The sequence below is a fragment of the Podarcis bocagei genome (assembly GCF_964188305.1).
Source record: "Podarcis bocagei genome assembly, chromosome: 10".
In the NCBI taxonomy this organism is placed as follows: domain Eukaryota; kingdom Metazoa; phylum Chordata; class Lepidosauria; order Squamata; family Lacertidae; genus Podarcis; species Podarcis bocagei.
Genome location: NC_138135.1, coordinates 70,852,216 through 70,862,515, shown reverse-complemented (window position 1 = coordinate 70,862,515; position 10,300 = coordinate 70,852,216). Strand labels below are relative to the sequence as shown.

Genomic DNA, 10,300 nt, shown 5'->3' with positions numbered 1-10,300 from the left:
CTTGAGCATTGTTTTTAACTGGAAAGGCGGCATACAAATAAAGTGATGATGATGATTGTATGTACATAGCCTGCCCAGAGCAGTATGGGGGGCTGGTTTCCCAGCACAAGGTACGGTTTTCACATAGAAGATCTTGGATTCAGTCCCTGGAATCAGCTGTTAAAAATATTTTAAGAAACAAGGTTGGGTACCTGGCACCTTAGACAGCCGTAGACAGTACTGGAATTAGGTAGACCAGTGATAGGACTAGGTATATATGGTAGTACCTTCATATATTTTGGAAAACATGCCATGCTTCTGCCAGTCATGTTTAGGGAAATTACTGCATCTACATCTTGTGACCTATATTTGTTTGATATTACTGTGCCATACAGTGAAAATGCAGAGGCTACTTATGAATTTGTAGATCCCAGCTGTTTGGTGTGAGATTAATGAGCTTCCCTTCCCATAGTTTTCAGAACTGAGGCCCATTTTTTTTAATACTTGGCAGATTTTATTTTACTAGAATTGCCTTCTTTTTACTGGAATAAATATTTAACACTCTGTCAGAGATCAAAGGGGTTGCCTAGTAATATTTGTATCTGATCACTAGGGAGAAAGTTTCCAAGCTTTCGATCTAATTTGTCTGCTTCACATGCCTAGGGGAACTTATTCCTAGTCTTCCCTACCAGTTCCCCTCCTTCCTAAGCAAATGCAAAAGGGGAAGAATTCCCTGCAGACAGGAGAGGCCTTGTTAATTTATCCTGAAAGTCTGGACCCTTTGTAACTGGATTTTTAATTTCCTTCTGAGATAAAATTACCCCCCCCCTGACTTGTTTGGGAGGATTGGACCTTAAGGATGAGGTCTTTAAGGCCTGACTTGGCACCATTGAGTCCTCCTGATACCAGTTTCTCCACTTGGTTTGGGAAGTGGGAATAACTGGTAGGCATACGAAGCAGAACTGAATTTCAGAAGGACGTTGGTGTCAGCTTGTAATGAGGATGGGATGTGGTGAATTCTGAATTTGCTAGATCCCAACTCTTAAATTTGCTGACACCACTAACAGGAAACAAAAAGGGTTTGTTTGTTTGTTTGTTTTTTGACGAGTGTGTGTGGCATGTACATGTTTGAAAAAGCAAGCTATAGGAATATCAATATTATTTACAGAACACCTGAGCTTTATTGTTGGCTTTCAAAGTCAACTAATTTTGTTTGTTTAGCAGGTCCACTGCCGTTGGATGCAAAATGATTTCTGTTCAGTGCCAGGAGTTGTATCATTGATTTAAAAATGGCTTCTATCTGAGTTTAAAACCAGTCTGTGGCCCAAAAGCAAATTATAGAAATCAATATGGCAGCTTTCCTATTCTAGATTACATCTAATAGTGAAAAACTGCATAGATCACCTGGAGCATTTTTGGCCCATTTTGTGTAGTTGGACTCAAACTCTCTAGTTGTGCTGATTTTCATTAATAAGTCACCGTTGTGACTTTCTTGTACTCAAATGGCTGCTATTGATACTGGCAATTGTAGATTTTTTTACACCCTGGGATATAAAGTATAGGAGCAAAACTGGGGGGGGGGGGTGTCCCAATGGAGGTCCTATAATTCATTACTTGTGAAGGGGTAATATATGATTTCTGAATCCAGGTAATTGCTTCTTTAGAAAAGACCAAATGAAGTTGTCAGTGACCTATGTCGGACTGCTACGGCTAATGTGCAGTCACAATGTGAAACTTCGTGGCCATCTGTAGGTTCCTCCTCCTACTTAACAGATGGTTGGTAGTGAAGGATATTGAATGAAATAACATATACAAATTATATATACAGTGGTGCCCCACAAGACGAATGCCTCGCAAGACGGAAAACCCGCTAGACGAAAGGGTTTTCCGTTGGAGGTGCTTCGCTAGACGAATTTCCTATGGGCTTGCTTCGCAAGACGAAAATGTCTTGCGAGTTCCTGCGGGTTTTTTCCCCCCTTTCCCCCCTTTTTCTAAGGCGCTAAGCCGCTTATCAGCTGATCCGATAAGCTGATAAGCCGCTAAAAGCTGCTAAAAGCCGCTAATAGTGCTAATCCGCTAATCCGTCAATGGGCTTGCTTCTCAAGACGAAAAAACCGCTAGACGAAGAGAATCACAGAACGGATTCTTTTCGTCTTGCGAGGCACCACTGTATATACAATGGTGATGGTTGCTGAAAGAGATTTAGATGTTTGAGTTATTGCAAAGTTCCAGATCTGCCTAATAGAGTGGTACCTCAGGTTACATATGCTTCAGGTTACAGACTCCGCTAACCCAGAAATAGTACCTGCTGCTGCAGCAGCAGGAGGCCCCATTAGCGAAAGTGGTGCTTCAGGTTAAGAACAGCTTCAGGTTAAGAACGGACCTCCGGAACGAATTAAGTACTTAATCTGAGGTATCACTGTACTCCATAAATATTTATTAAAATTCTGCACAATAGCCAGTGCATTAAGTATATGTACTGAATTTCAACTTTCAACTGATAGTTAACAACTGAGTGGGGAAAGCACATATGCCATGAAAACAATGTAACGCTGGAGCTATCACGTTTAGCAAGTGGTAGTGATAGTGTTAATTGGAACAAAATGAAGAAAGAGATAAGAACACAGTAAACCCTTTAAAAAAACATTTTCTCATTAAGCAGGACAAATTTTAGTTGCAGCTGTCTATCAGTTGTGCTCTGTCAGGAAAACTGCAATGGGATCAAGCATGTTGCAGGAATGGACGGGCTCTTGGCATCTCTCACACTCTCCCCCCATCTCTGAGCTGTGCTTCCATGTTCATGTTCTCCCTTCCCTCCTTATGTTTCTATGCATAATATTAAATTTTACCCGCTTGGATTTGGCTGAGCAAGTGACGCCATCGGAAGAGATGAAGGCTACCCTCCCTCTCTCTCCATTTATTATGCACTTCAAATACAGAAAGGAAACCTTTCTCCTGCTGCTCTAATATCTGTCTGTCTTGGAAGTGGCATGCATACAAGGAATTGCAGGCGCTGATGCAGTAGAAGCATGCCTGAAGCGTCCATAAGGCAGAGTAGATTTTCAAAGATACTCAGCTTTATGCAGCCCTTGCTTAGGTATGTAAATTAGGTGCACTTGGGTCATGCTGTGGCATCCAGTTAGGTACTTGGGTAAGCACACTAGATCTGATAGCTCCTGCTGTCTTCAGTCACAGATGCTGCATGCAGAGAACTTTGAACACCTGACCCTCTTCAATTAGCTGCTGCTTGGGTGCATAGACCTTAAGAAAAAACGTGGCATGCTCATAGGTGCAGAATACTTTTGATGACGCAAGTCAGTCTCCCTAGCAACGAAACAATAGCATAGCACTTTCTCTCGGAAAGGCAAGAAGAACATGTGCCTGAAGAAAACTGTTTTGTAGTGTAATTATCAAGTTTATTTAAACATAAATGCTTGGGTTTTTCACCACCATTTATGTACAGATGTCATGCTTTCGTTTTGCACATAAGCAGATTCAAAAGTAAGGCAAAAGAACACAACAGAAATCATAACACCGGTTGAGCTATAATATTGCAAAATTGTATAGCCAGTGAGCTTTGAGGTTTGCTGCATCTTTCTTTTTCTACCGCTATGCAGCCAGTGTTTCAAGTTAGAACAAATGTTTTTTCACCATTGCTGTCACTTTTGTTAAACTTGGATCTGACAGGTCCTTTCCCCATTCTCCAAACTTTTATGAATTCGGTAGCTGCAGTATGCATGCTGAATTCTCCAGCCTTGAGGGATTCTGTCTTCATTTCAGTGGGAGAGGAAAATTCGCAGGAGTGAAATGTGTGTTTATAAACCTGTCCTCTCCATTAAATTGAATGCAGACACCTTTATGCAGAAGAAGCCTTCATATGGACTAAGAGCTGGGAGACCTGGACTCCACCATTAAGCTCACTGTGTGAACTTGGGCCATTCACTGCCTCTTAGTTTAACATACCTCACATATATTCCACTGTGAGTACAAATGGAACAAATAAATGCTTTAGAGTTCAGTGGAACTAGGATGACTGTGGAGAGATCCTAAGTAATCAATATCTCAGCTTCATCTGCCCCCGCAGTAAATGGGGATGACACTGACCTACTTAGAGGGGTTTTGTGCAAGGGAAAATAGAGACTGTTGAAGTCCAGTGAATGTCCTGGGAGTGTTCAGTGCTATAGTTTAGCTATGGAAGCACTGAACCGCCATGAAAATCAATCTTTGCGTTCCGATAGAATTTGTGGAAGTCTTGTCCATGGAGTTTTCTTGGCAGGGATACTGGAGTAGTTTGCCGGTTCCTGCTCCAGGTAGAAGAAGAAGAAGAAGAAGAAGAAGAAGAAGAAGAAGAAGAAGAAGAGGAGTTTGGATTTGATATCCCGCCTTTCACTCCCTTTAAGGAGTCTCAAAGTGGCTAACATTCTCCTTTCCCTTCCTCCCCCACAACAAACACTCTGTGAGGTGAGTGGGGCTGAGAGACTTCAGAGAAGTGTGACTGGCCCAAGGTCACCCAGCAGCTGCATGTGGAGGAGCGGAGACGCGAACCCGGTTCCCCAGATTACGAGACTACCGCTCTTAACCACTACACCACATGTTTGGTCAAAACACTCCACTATGACCTGCCCATCTTGGTTGGCCCTGCACGGCATAGCTCCTAGCTTCTCTGAGTTATTCAAGCCCCTTTGCCACGGCAAGGCAGTGATCCATGAAGGGGCCTGAGGGCACAAGGAGAAGGGGACGACAGAGGGCGAGATGGTTGGACAGTGTTCTCGAAGCTACCAGCATGAGTTTGACTAAACTGTGGGAGGCAGTTTTCAGACAGGAGTGCCTGGCGTGCTCTGGTCCATGGGGTCACAAAGAGTCGGACACGACTAAACGACTAAACAACAACAACTTGTCGCAAGTAATATGAGCGATGGACAGTGCACTCTCTTGTCAAGGTCAAAGCATTACCTGGTGAAGTTTGGACTGATAGTGGCAATTTCCCCCTGTAAGTGTTAGGGGCCACTCTTCCCTCGGAGACTGATGGAACCTGATGTGTTTCCTGAATGTTGGGGGTGGGGGGTGGGCTTTGCAGCCAAGAAAGCTGACAGACATGTTGGTGCTCTGGTCTTGCTGTGGAACAGTTAGATGAAACAGGAAACGTTCTTGCTCCTGAGAGTTCTCTCCAGTGTTTGGGTTCCTTGGAATTCTGGGGAGCTTTGAGCTATGAAGCAAGACAGACTAAGAGTAGAGAGCAAAGCCCACCAAACACTGGTTAATGCACAAAATTATGCTTACTATGTGGCAGTGTGGGTTGTGAAGATGGCTCATTTTTACAGCTGGCATTGCATCCTCTAGTAGCCAGCTGGCAGAGTTATTTCAAAACATCTGGAGGTCGCTGACTGTCAAGAACCGGTGGGGCTCTGAGGGGGTGTGGAGGAGGCAAGGGAGCTGGAGGAAGATCTAGAGGGAGAGGCCAGGGACTTGTGGGGTTTTTTTCCCACCCATGAGGCAGGACTCGGGGCTGGGGGAAGAGGAAGAGTCAGGGCTGTCAAAGGCAGGGGAGGAGTTGAAGGAAGGATCAGGAAGGGAAGGAAGAGAACAGTCCCTGAGAGGATCTGGCCATTAGGATCTTCTCCATCCCCTCCTCCCCTGTCTCCAAGGATAATGAGGGGCTTAAAGTGCCAGGCGCAGCAGCAGCTACCATGCCAAAGAAGTCTCAGGCTGATTGCGCAGCGCACATTTCACTCTGGTGAAGGGATTTAAGTTCACGAGAGGCGTGGTTACCCTGTTGCTTCAGTGGTCCACTTCAGGGCACTAGCCTGGGGAGTAGATGCCTTAGCTAGCTAGCTACATAGCAGGAATGGCTTGTATTTCCTGTGCACCTTGGGAGATGCTGTTATTGAGTACTTTGCCAATAAACAATTGAACTACCACCCATTTGTTCTCCTTGGGCTGTTCTCTGTGGGTGAGGAACTTCTGGAGCATTTGAGGACCTGATGTGGCTATACCCTTCGAGGATAAAATTGCTCAACTTCAGAGTGACCTTGGCGCTGCAGTTGTTGCGATTCTGTTTACGTATTTATACCCGGTCTTTTTCCCTGACTGGACACAAGGCAACTTACAGGCAAAACCTCAGACTTCTGCCATTGTTTTAAACCACCACTTCCCCCTTCTTATTGTCGCTGCCTTCTCATTCCCATGCCATGGCTACTTCTGCTGTGCAACTTGGCGTCTCTTTTGCTTCCTTCTCCTACCCTGACCTCATGCACATCCAGGATTGTGACACTGCACTACAAATCCTTGAATTGGGGTTGCACGTTGACAGCATTACGTTTTTATGTATATAGGAAGAAGAAGAAGCTATTAAGAATACTTGTGAGGTAGGATGATTCATTTCCCACAGCAGCCTCCTCATGGCCGTCTTGTAAAACGAGTTGCTGGTCTGGTGTATACAGCAGAGAATTGCTCACCATTTTCCCCTGTGTTGTTTATTCTGCCTCTCTGTGTGCCCCCACCCCACCCTGCCCTGACTTCCCTAACAAGATCACAATAGTTTCAACACCCTGGGTATCTTTAAAAGCAGCAACTGTACCTGAGCTTTCTTGTCAAAACTGTGCTAGTATTGGAGATTTACAATCCCCTCACCCTCATTTTGGAAATGGCCTTAATTAAAATGCCAAGAGGGTGGTTTGGTTTTCATGGCTATTCCCTTGCTGTTTTTGCTGTCTCTGCCTTTTGCTGCAAACAGCAGTCATGGTTTTGTGCAGCAGGACAGAAAACAGTTCCCTGGGGACCAAAATGTTTCCCCTGTTTGCCACAGTGAGTTGCGCTTTAAAGCAAACTGTCACTGAAGGTATCAGCTTGAATCTCTTAACCAGAGAAGATGGGTGCTGCTTAGTGGAAAACAACATTTGTCATATTTTGGTTTCTTGCAAAGTTCAAAATAGATATGAAGATGGTTAGGAAGTATTAGCTGTTGGGTTAGACTTGCTCATTTGGAAGCTGTTTTCTATGGTGTCATCGGCTCTTTAAAGCCTAAAATCACGTGGCAGCTAAAGTTATTGTTGTTGGCTTAATTGAATAATCTGCTTACATATAATACTGATGGCCAAACAGGGTTATATACTGTTGGTAAATTGAGAGGTTGAAAGGGCTGTATTTGATTGAAAGAATTTGGAATTTGTTATACATTATTTTTTAATGTGCTTCACAGTCTTGGTGTTGTCCTCCCAGCAGTTCTCTTGGTTATAAACAACAGAGTCTTGCAGTATCTTTTGTGTCATAAGCTTTCTTGGGCAAGAGCCCACTTCGTCAGATGAATGGTTTATGTACCCATAATACAGAGAGAAGGGGTGATCATGGGTCCTTCTTACAGAGCGAGGCCAAACAGTGAAGGATTACTTTGCAGAGGACAAATGCTTTTGAGAATGAGATCAAGTCAAACGAATGAAAGACCCAGTCGGAATAAGCATCACCCACTCCCAACTGTTCATGAATTGGCAAAGCAAAATAAGTAACACACACAAAAACCTATAAAGGAACAATAGTTCACTTGGAGTATTGCAGGGTGGGAGTCAGGCTGATGTTTGAGAAAGTACTTTATACTGGTAATATAGTCCAGTAATATTTCACTCCTATGGTGCAGGTTGGGGATTTGAGTGATGATGAGATGGTACAGTCATACCTCGGGTTACAGATGCTTCAGGTTGCGTGTTTTCGGGTTATGGGCACGCCGAAACCCTGGAACGGGGTACTGGAACGGGTTACTTCCTGGTTTCAGCACTCGCGCATGTGCAGAAACACCAAATCGCAACCCGCGCATGTGCAGACGCGGCGCTGTGGGTTGCGGATGCTGCGGGTTGCCAACGTGCCTCCTGTACGGATCACATTTGCAACCGGAGTGTCCACTGTATTCACAGCAACCCTGCAGTGTTGTCCATTGCTGTTATTCTTCCCACCCCACCCCCAATCACTGTATTAGCTTTTAAAGCCATAAATGCACTTGGTTCAAGGTACCCTAGGGAGAACCTTCTCCATATACCCTGATCCGAAACATATACTAATACATTTGGGTGATGGCCTGCTTTGAGTCCTGTCCTTTATTTAAATTAGCTTTGCAGGAACAAGGGACAGGGCATTCTCAACAGTGGCAAAATGCAAGTTGCCCATTGGGCTAGTGCATTGAAGATGAATGGCATGTCCAACAACTTCGGCTCCCCTAAAAAAAAAGCTCAACATATAACATATTTGCCCTGCACCCCCAAAACCTCAACAACTTTGACCTTAACCCCAAGAAAGGGGGTAGATCACTGCGCAGTCTCTTGGGAGTTGGCCACCCCTAAAAAACCCCCAAACCCCTTTAATTTCAACTTGCGTTTTGCAGCTGCATTGTGTTACTTTAAGTCTTTTTAAGGCTTCTAGATTGTGGGTTTCATTTATTCAATTATGTATTAATGGTTGTTGTTTCTTTTGAATGGTGATTGCTAGTCACCATGAGGCACTATTACGCCACATGGCATGATACATATTTCAAAATAAATATGTAACATTTTGATAATGGAAGGGGCTGTTTGTGCACCAGCCAATCCATTCAGTAGGGAATGGCCTGTGAGTGCAATCCTGAGGTGAGTATCCTATACAAGGGAGGGTGAAACGGCATTGCAGATACTACAGGAAAGAGCAGCTGGAGAACAAAAAAACCATATTTTGCATTTTGTAACATTTCTCCCTTGGTAACATTTAATAGTAGTGTACATCTGTAATTAGAAACGGAAATTTCAAAGACACAGTTGAAATTCAGTGACCTTACTCATACTCTTCATTAAGTGCAGAGTGGGATTACTATAAAGGCAGAACGAGTATAAACACTTTAGAAATAGTTTGCTGTAAAAAGAGGGGGGAAATAGATTGTTTACTGTTCAGGTTGCCACCCCGTGACTAGTTATCTGCTGTACCAAGTAACTGAAAATTCAAAATGTATGAAAGGTGTTTCATCACAAGTTTTGTAAAGGAGATCTGGCCATGGACACCTGCTGGTCTTTTTGGAGTGGTGGTACAGAAAATACTGTAAATAAAGCATAAGTAAAATCTGAGAACAGGCCTGCCATTTCTGGTGCTTTGAGCAGGGGTGAAGCCTGGCTAGGCCTAGCCTCTGAGAAACTTGTATTCCAGGTCTATCCCTCCTTTAGTTCTTGAGAGGTAGACCTGGCAACTAGACCTTGGGTTTGATTCCACTAAACAGCTGGAGCCGGTACAATAGGACTTCCCCCCCTTCTCCTCCTGTGCTTCCCAAGTCATCACTGAAACCCTCAGTTCTCCCCCTTCATCCCTTCGGTAGTTGCAATGCTGCTACAATCCACTTCACAGCTCCCTCCCTCATTTCCCTAAAAAACGCAACTGCAGCACATCAGGAAAGGACCCCTGGACTATAGGGTTGTTACACTACTCAGTCTCTCTCCGCCCCTCATAAAATGGGCTGAGCTACTTTGGTCATATGGATGGGAGGGGAGCTGGAGCCCAGAAACATCTGGAAAACCACAGCTTCCACATCCCTGAGACCGAGAACTTGAATTTCAAGAGTTACTACTGGCTGCCTGAAGCCAATAGCCACATTTTGAGGGAGTAACACTTAATCCCCCCCCCCATTTTTTCCCCATTGTGCCGATGCTTTTTACCTCACTGCAGTCTTGACATCATTTATGAAGTGATGCACATCATGGAACTTTTTCTTTCAGTGCAAACACATTTTTAATTGTGAGCAATACTTCACGTTACAATACTTGGCATTAAGAAATGCTTGTGTCAAGCTTGCAGATCAATTTTTGCAACTATCCCCACTCCTCTCAGGTCATTGGAAATGAGGTCTCAGTGGATGGTCACAATGTTATAATGCTCTTTCAGCTGTCTGTGCCCTCACTTACAGCCTTCGAGAGATCTAGCATGGCTGCTCTTCTGATAGAATGTGACTTTCCCAGGCCTGGAGTTGTGTTATTCAGGACCTAGCCTGCGTTAGCTGGCAAATGGCTGATTACACTCCTGAGTTAAAGTCCTTGCACATACAAACAATAAGAATAACATTGTGAATGAATCCTTACATAGGCAGGGAAAAGACAATGTGGTTTTGAAGGTTGGCGGACTGTGGATTAGAGGGACAAAAGAGAAGTAAATTTTGCATGACTCACGCTGGTCCCCAGAATCGTTGCTTGCAAGTCTCTCGTTCTTTTAAATTTCATCATGAAGTGACATTTTGAGAAATTTATTTTACCGTTGTATCTATGTATCAAGTGCACATTTCAACAAAGATATATATATATATATATACATACATACATATATA

At 43.9% G+C, this 10,300-nt stretch overlaps 1 protein-coding gene across 1 annotated transcript in view; it reads left to right on the top strand.

The window, feature by feature from the left end:
* Positions 1-10,300, top strand: part of PRKAR2B (protein kinase cAMP-dependent type II regulatory subunit beta) — a 64,759-nt gene that overhangs the window by 14,387 nt on the left and 40,072 nt on the right. The window lies entirely within an intron of this gene.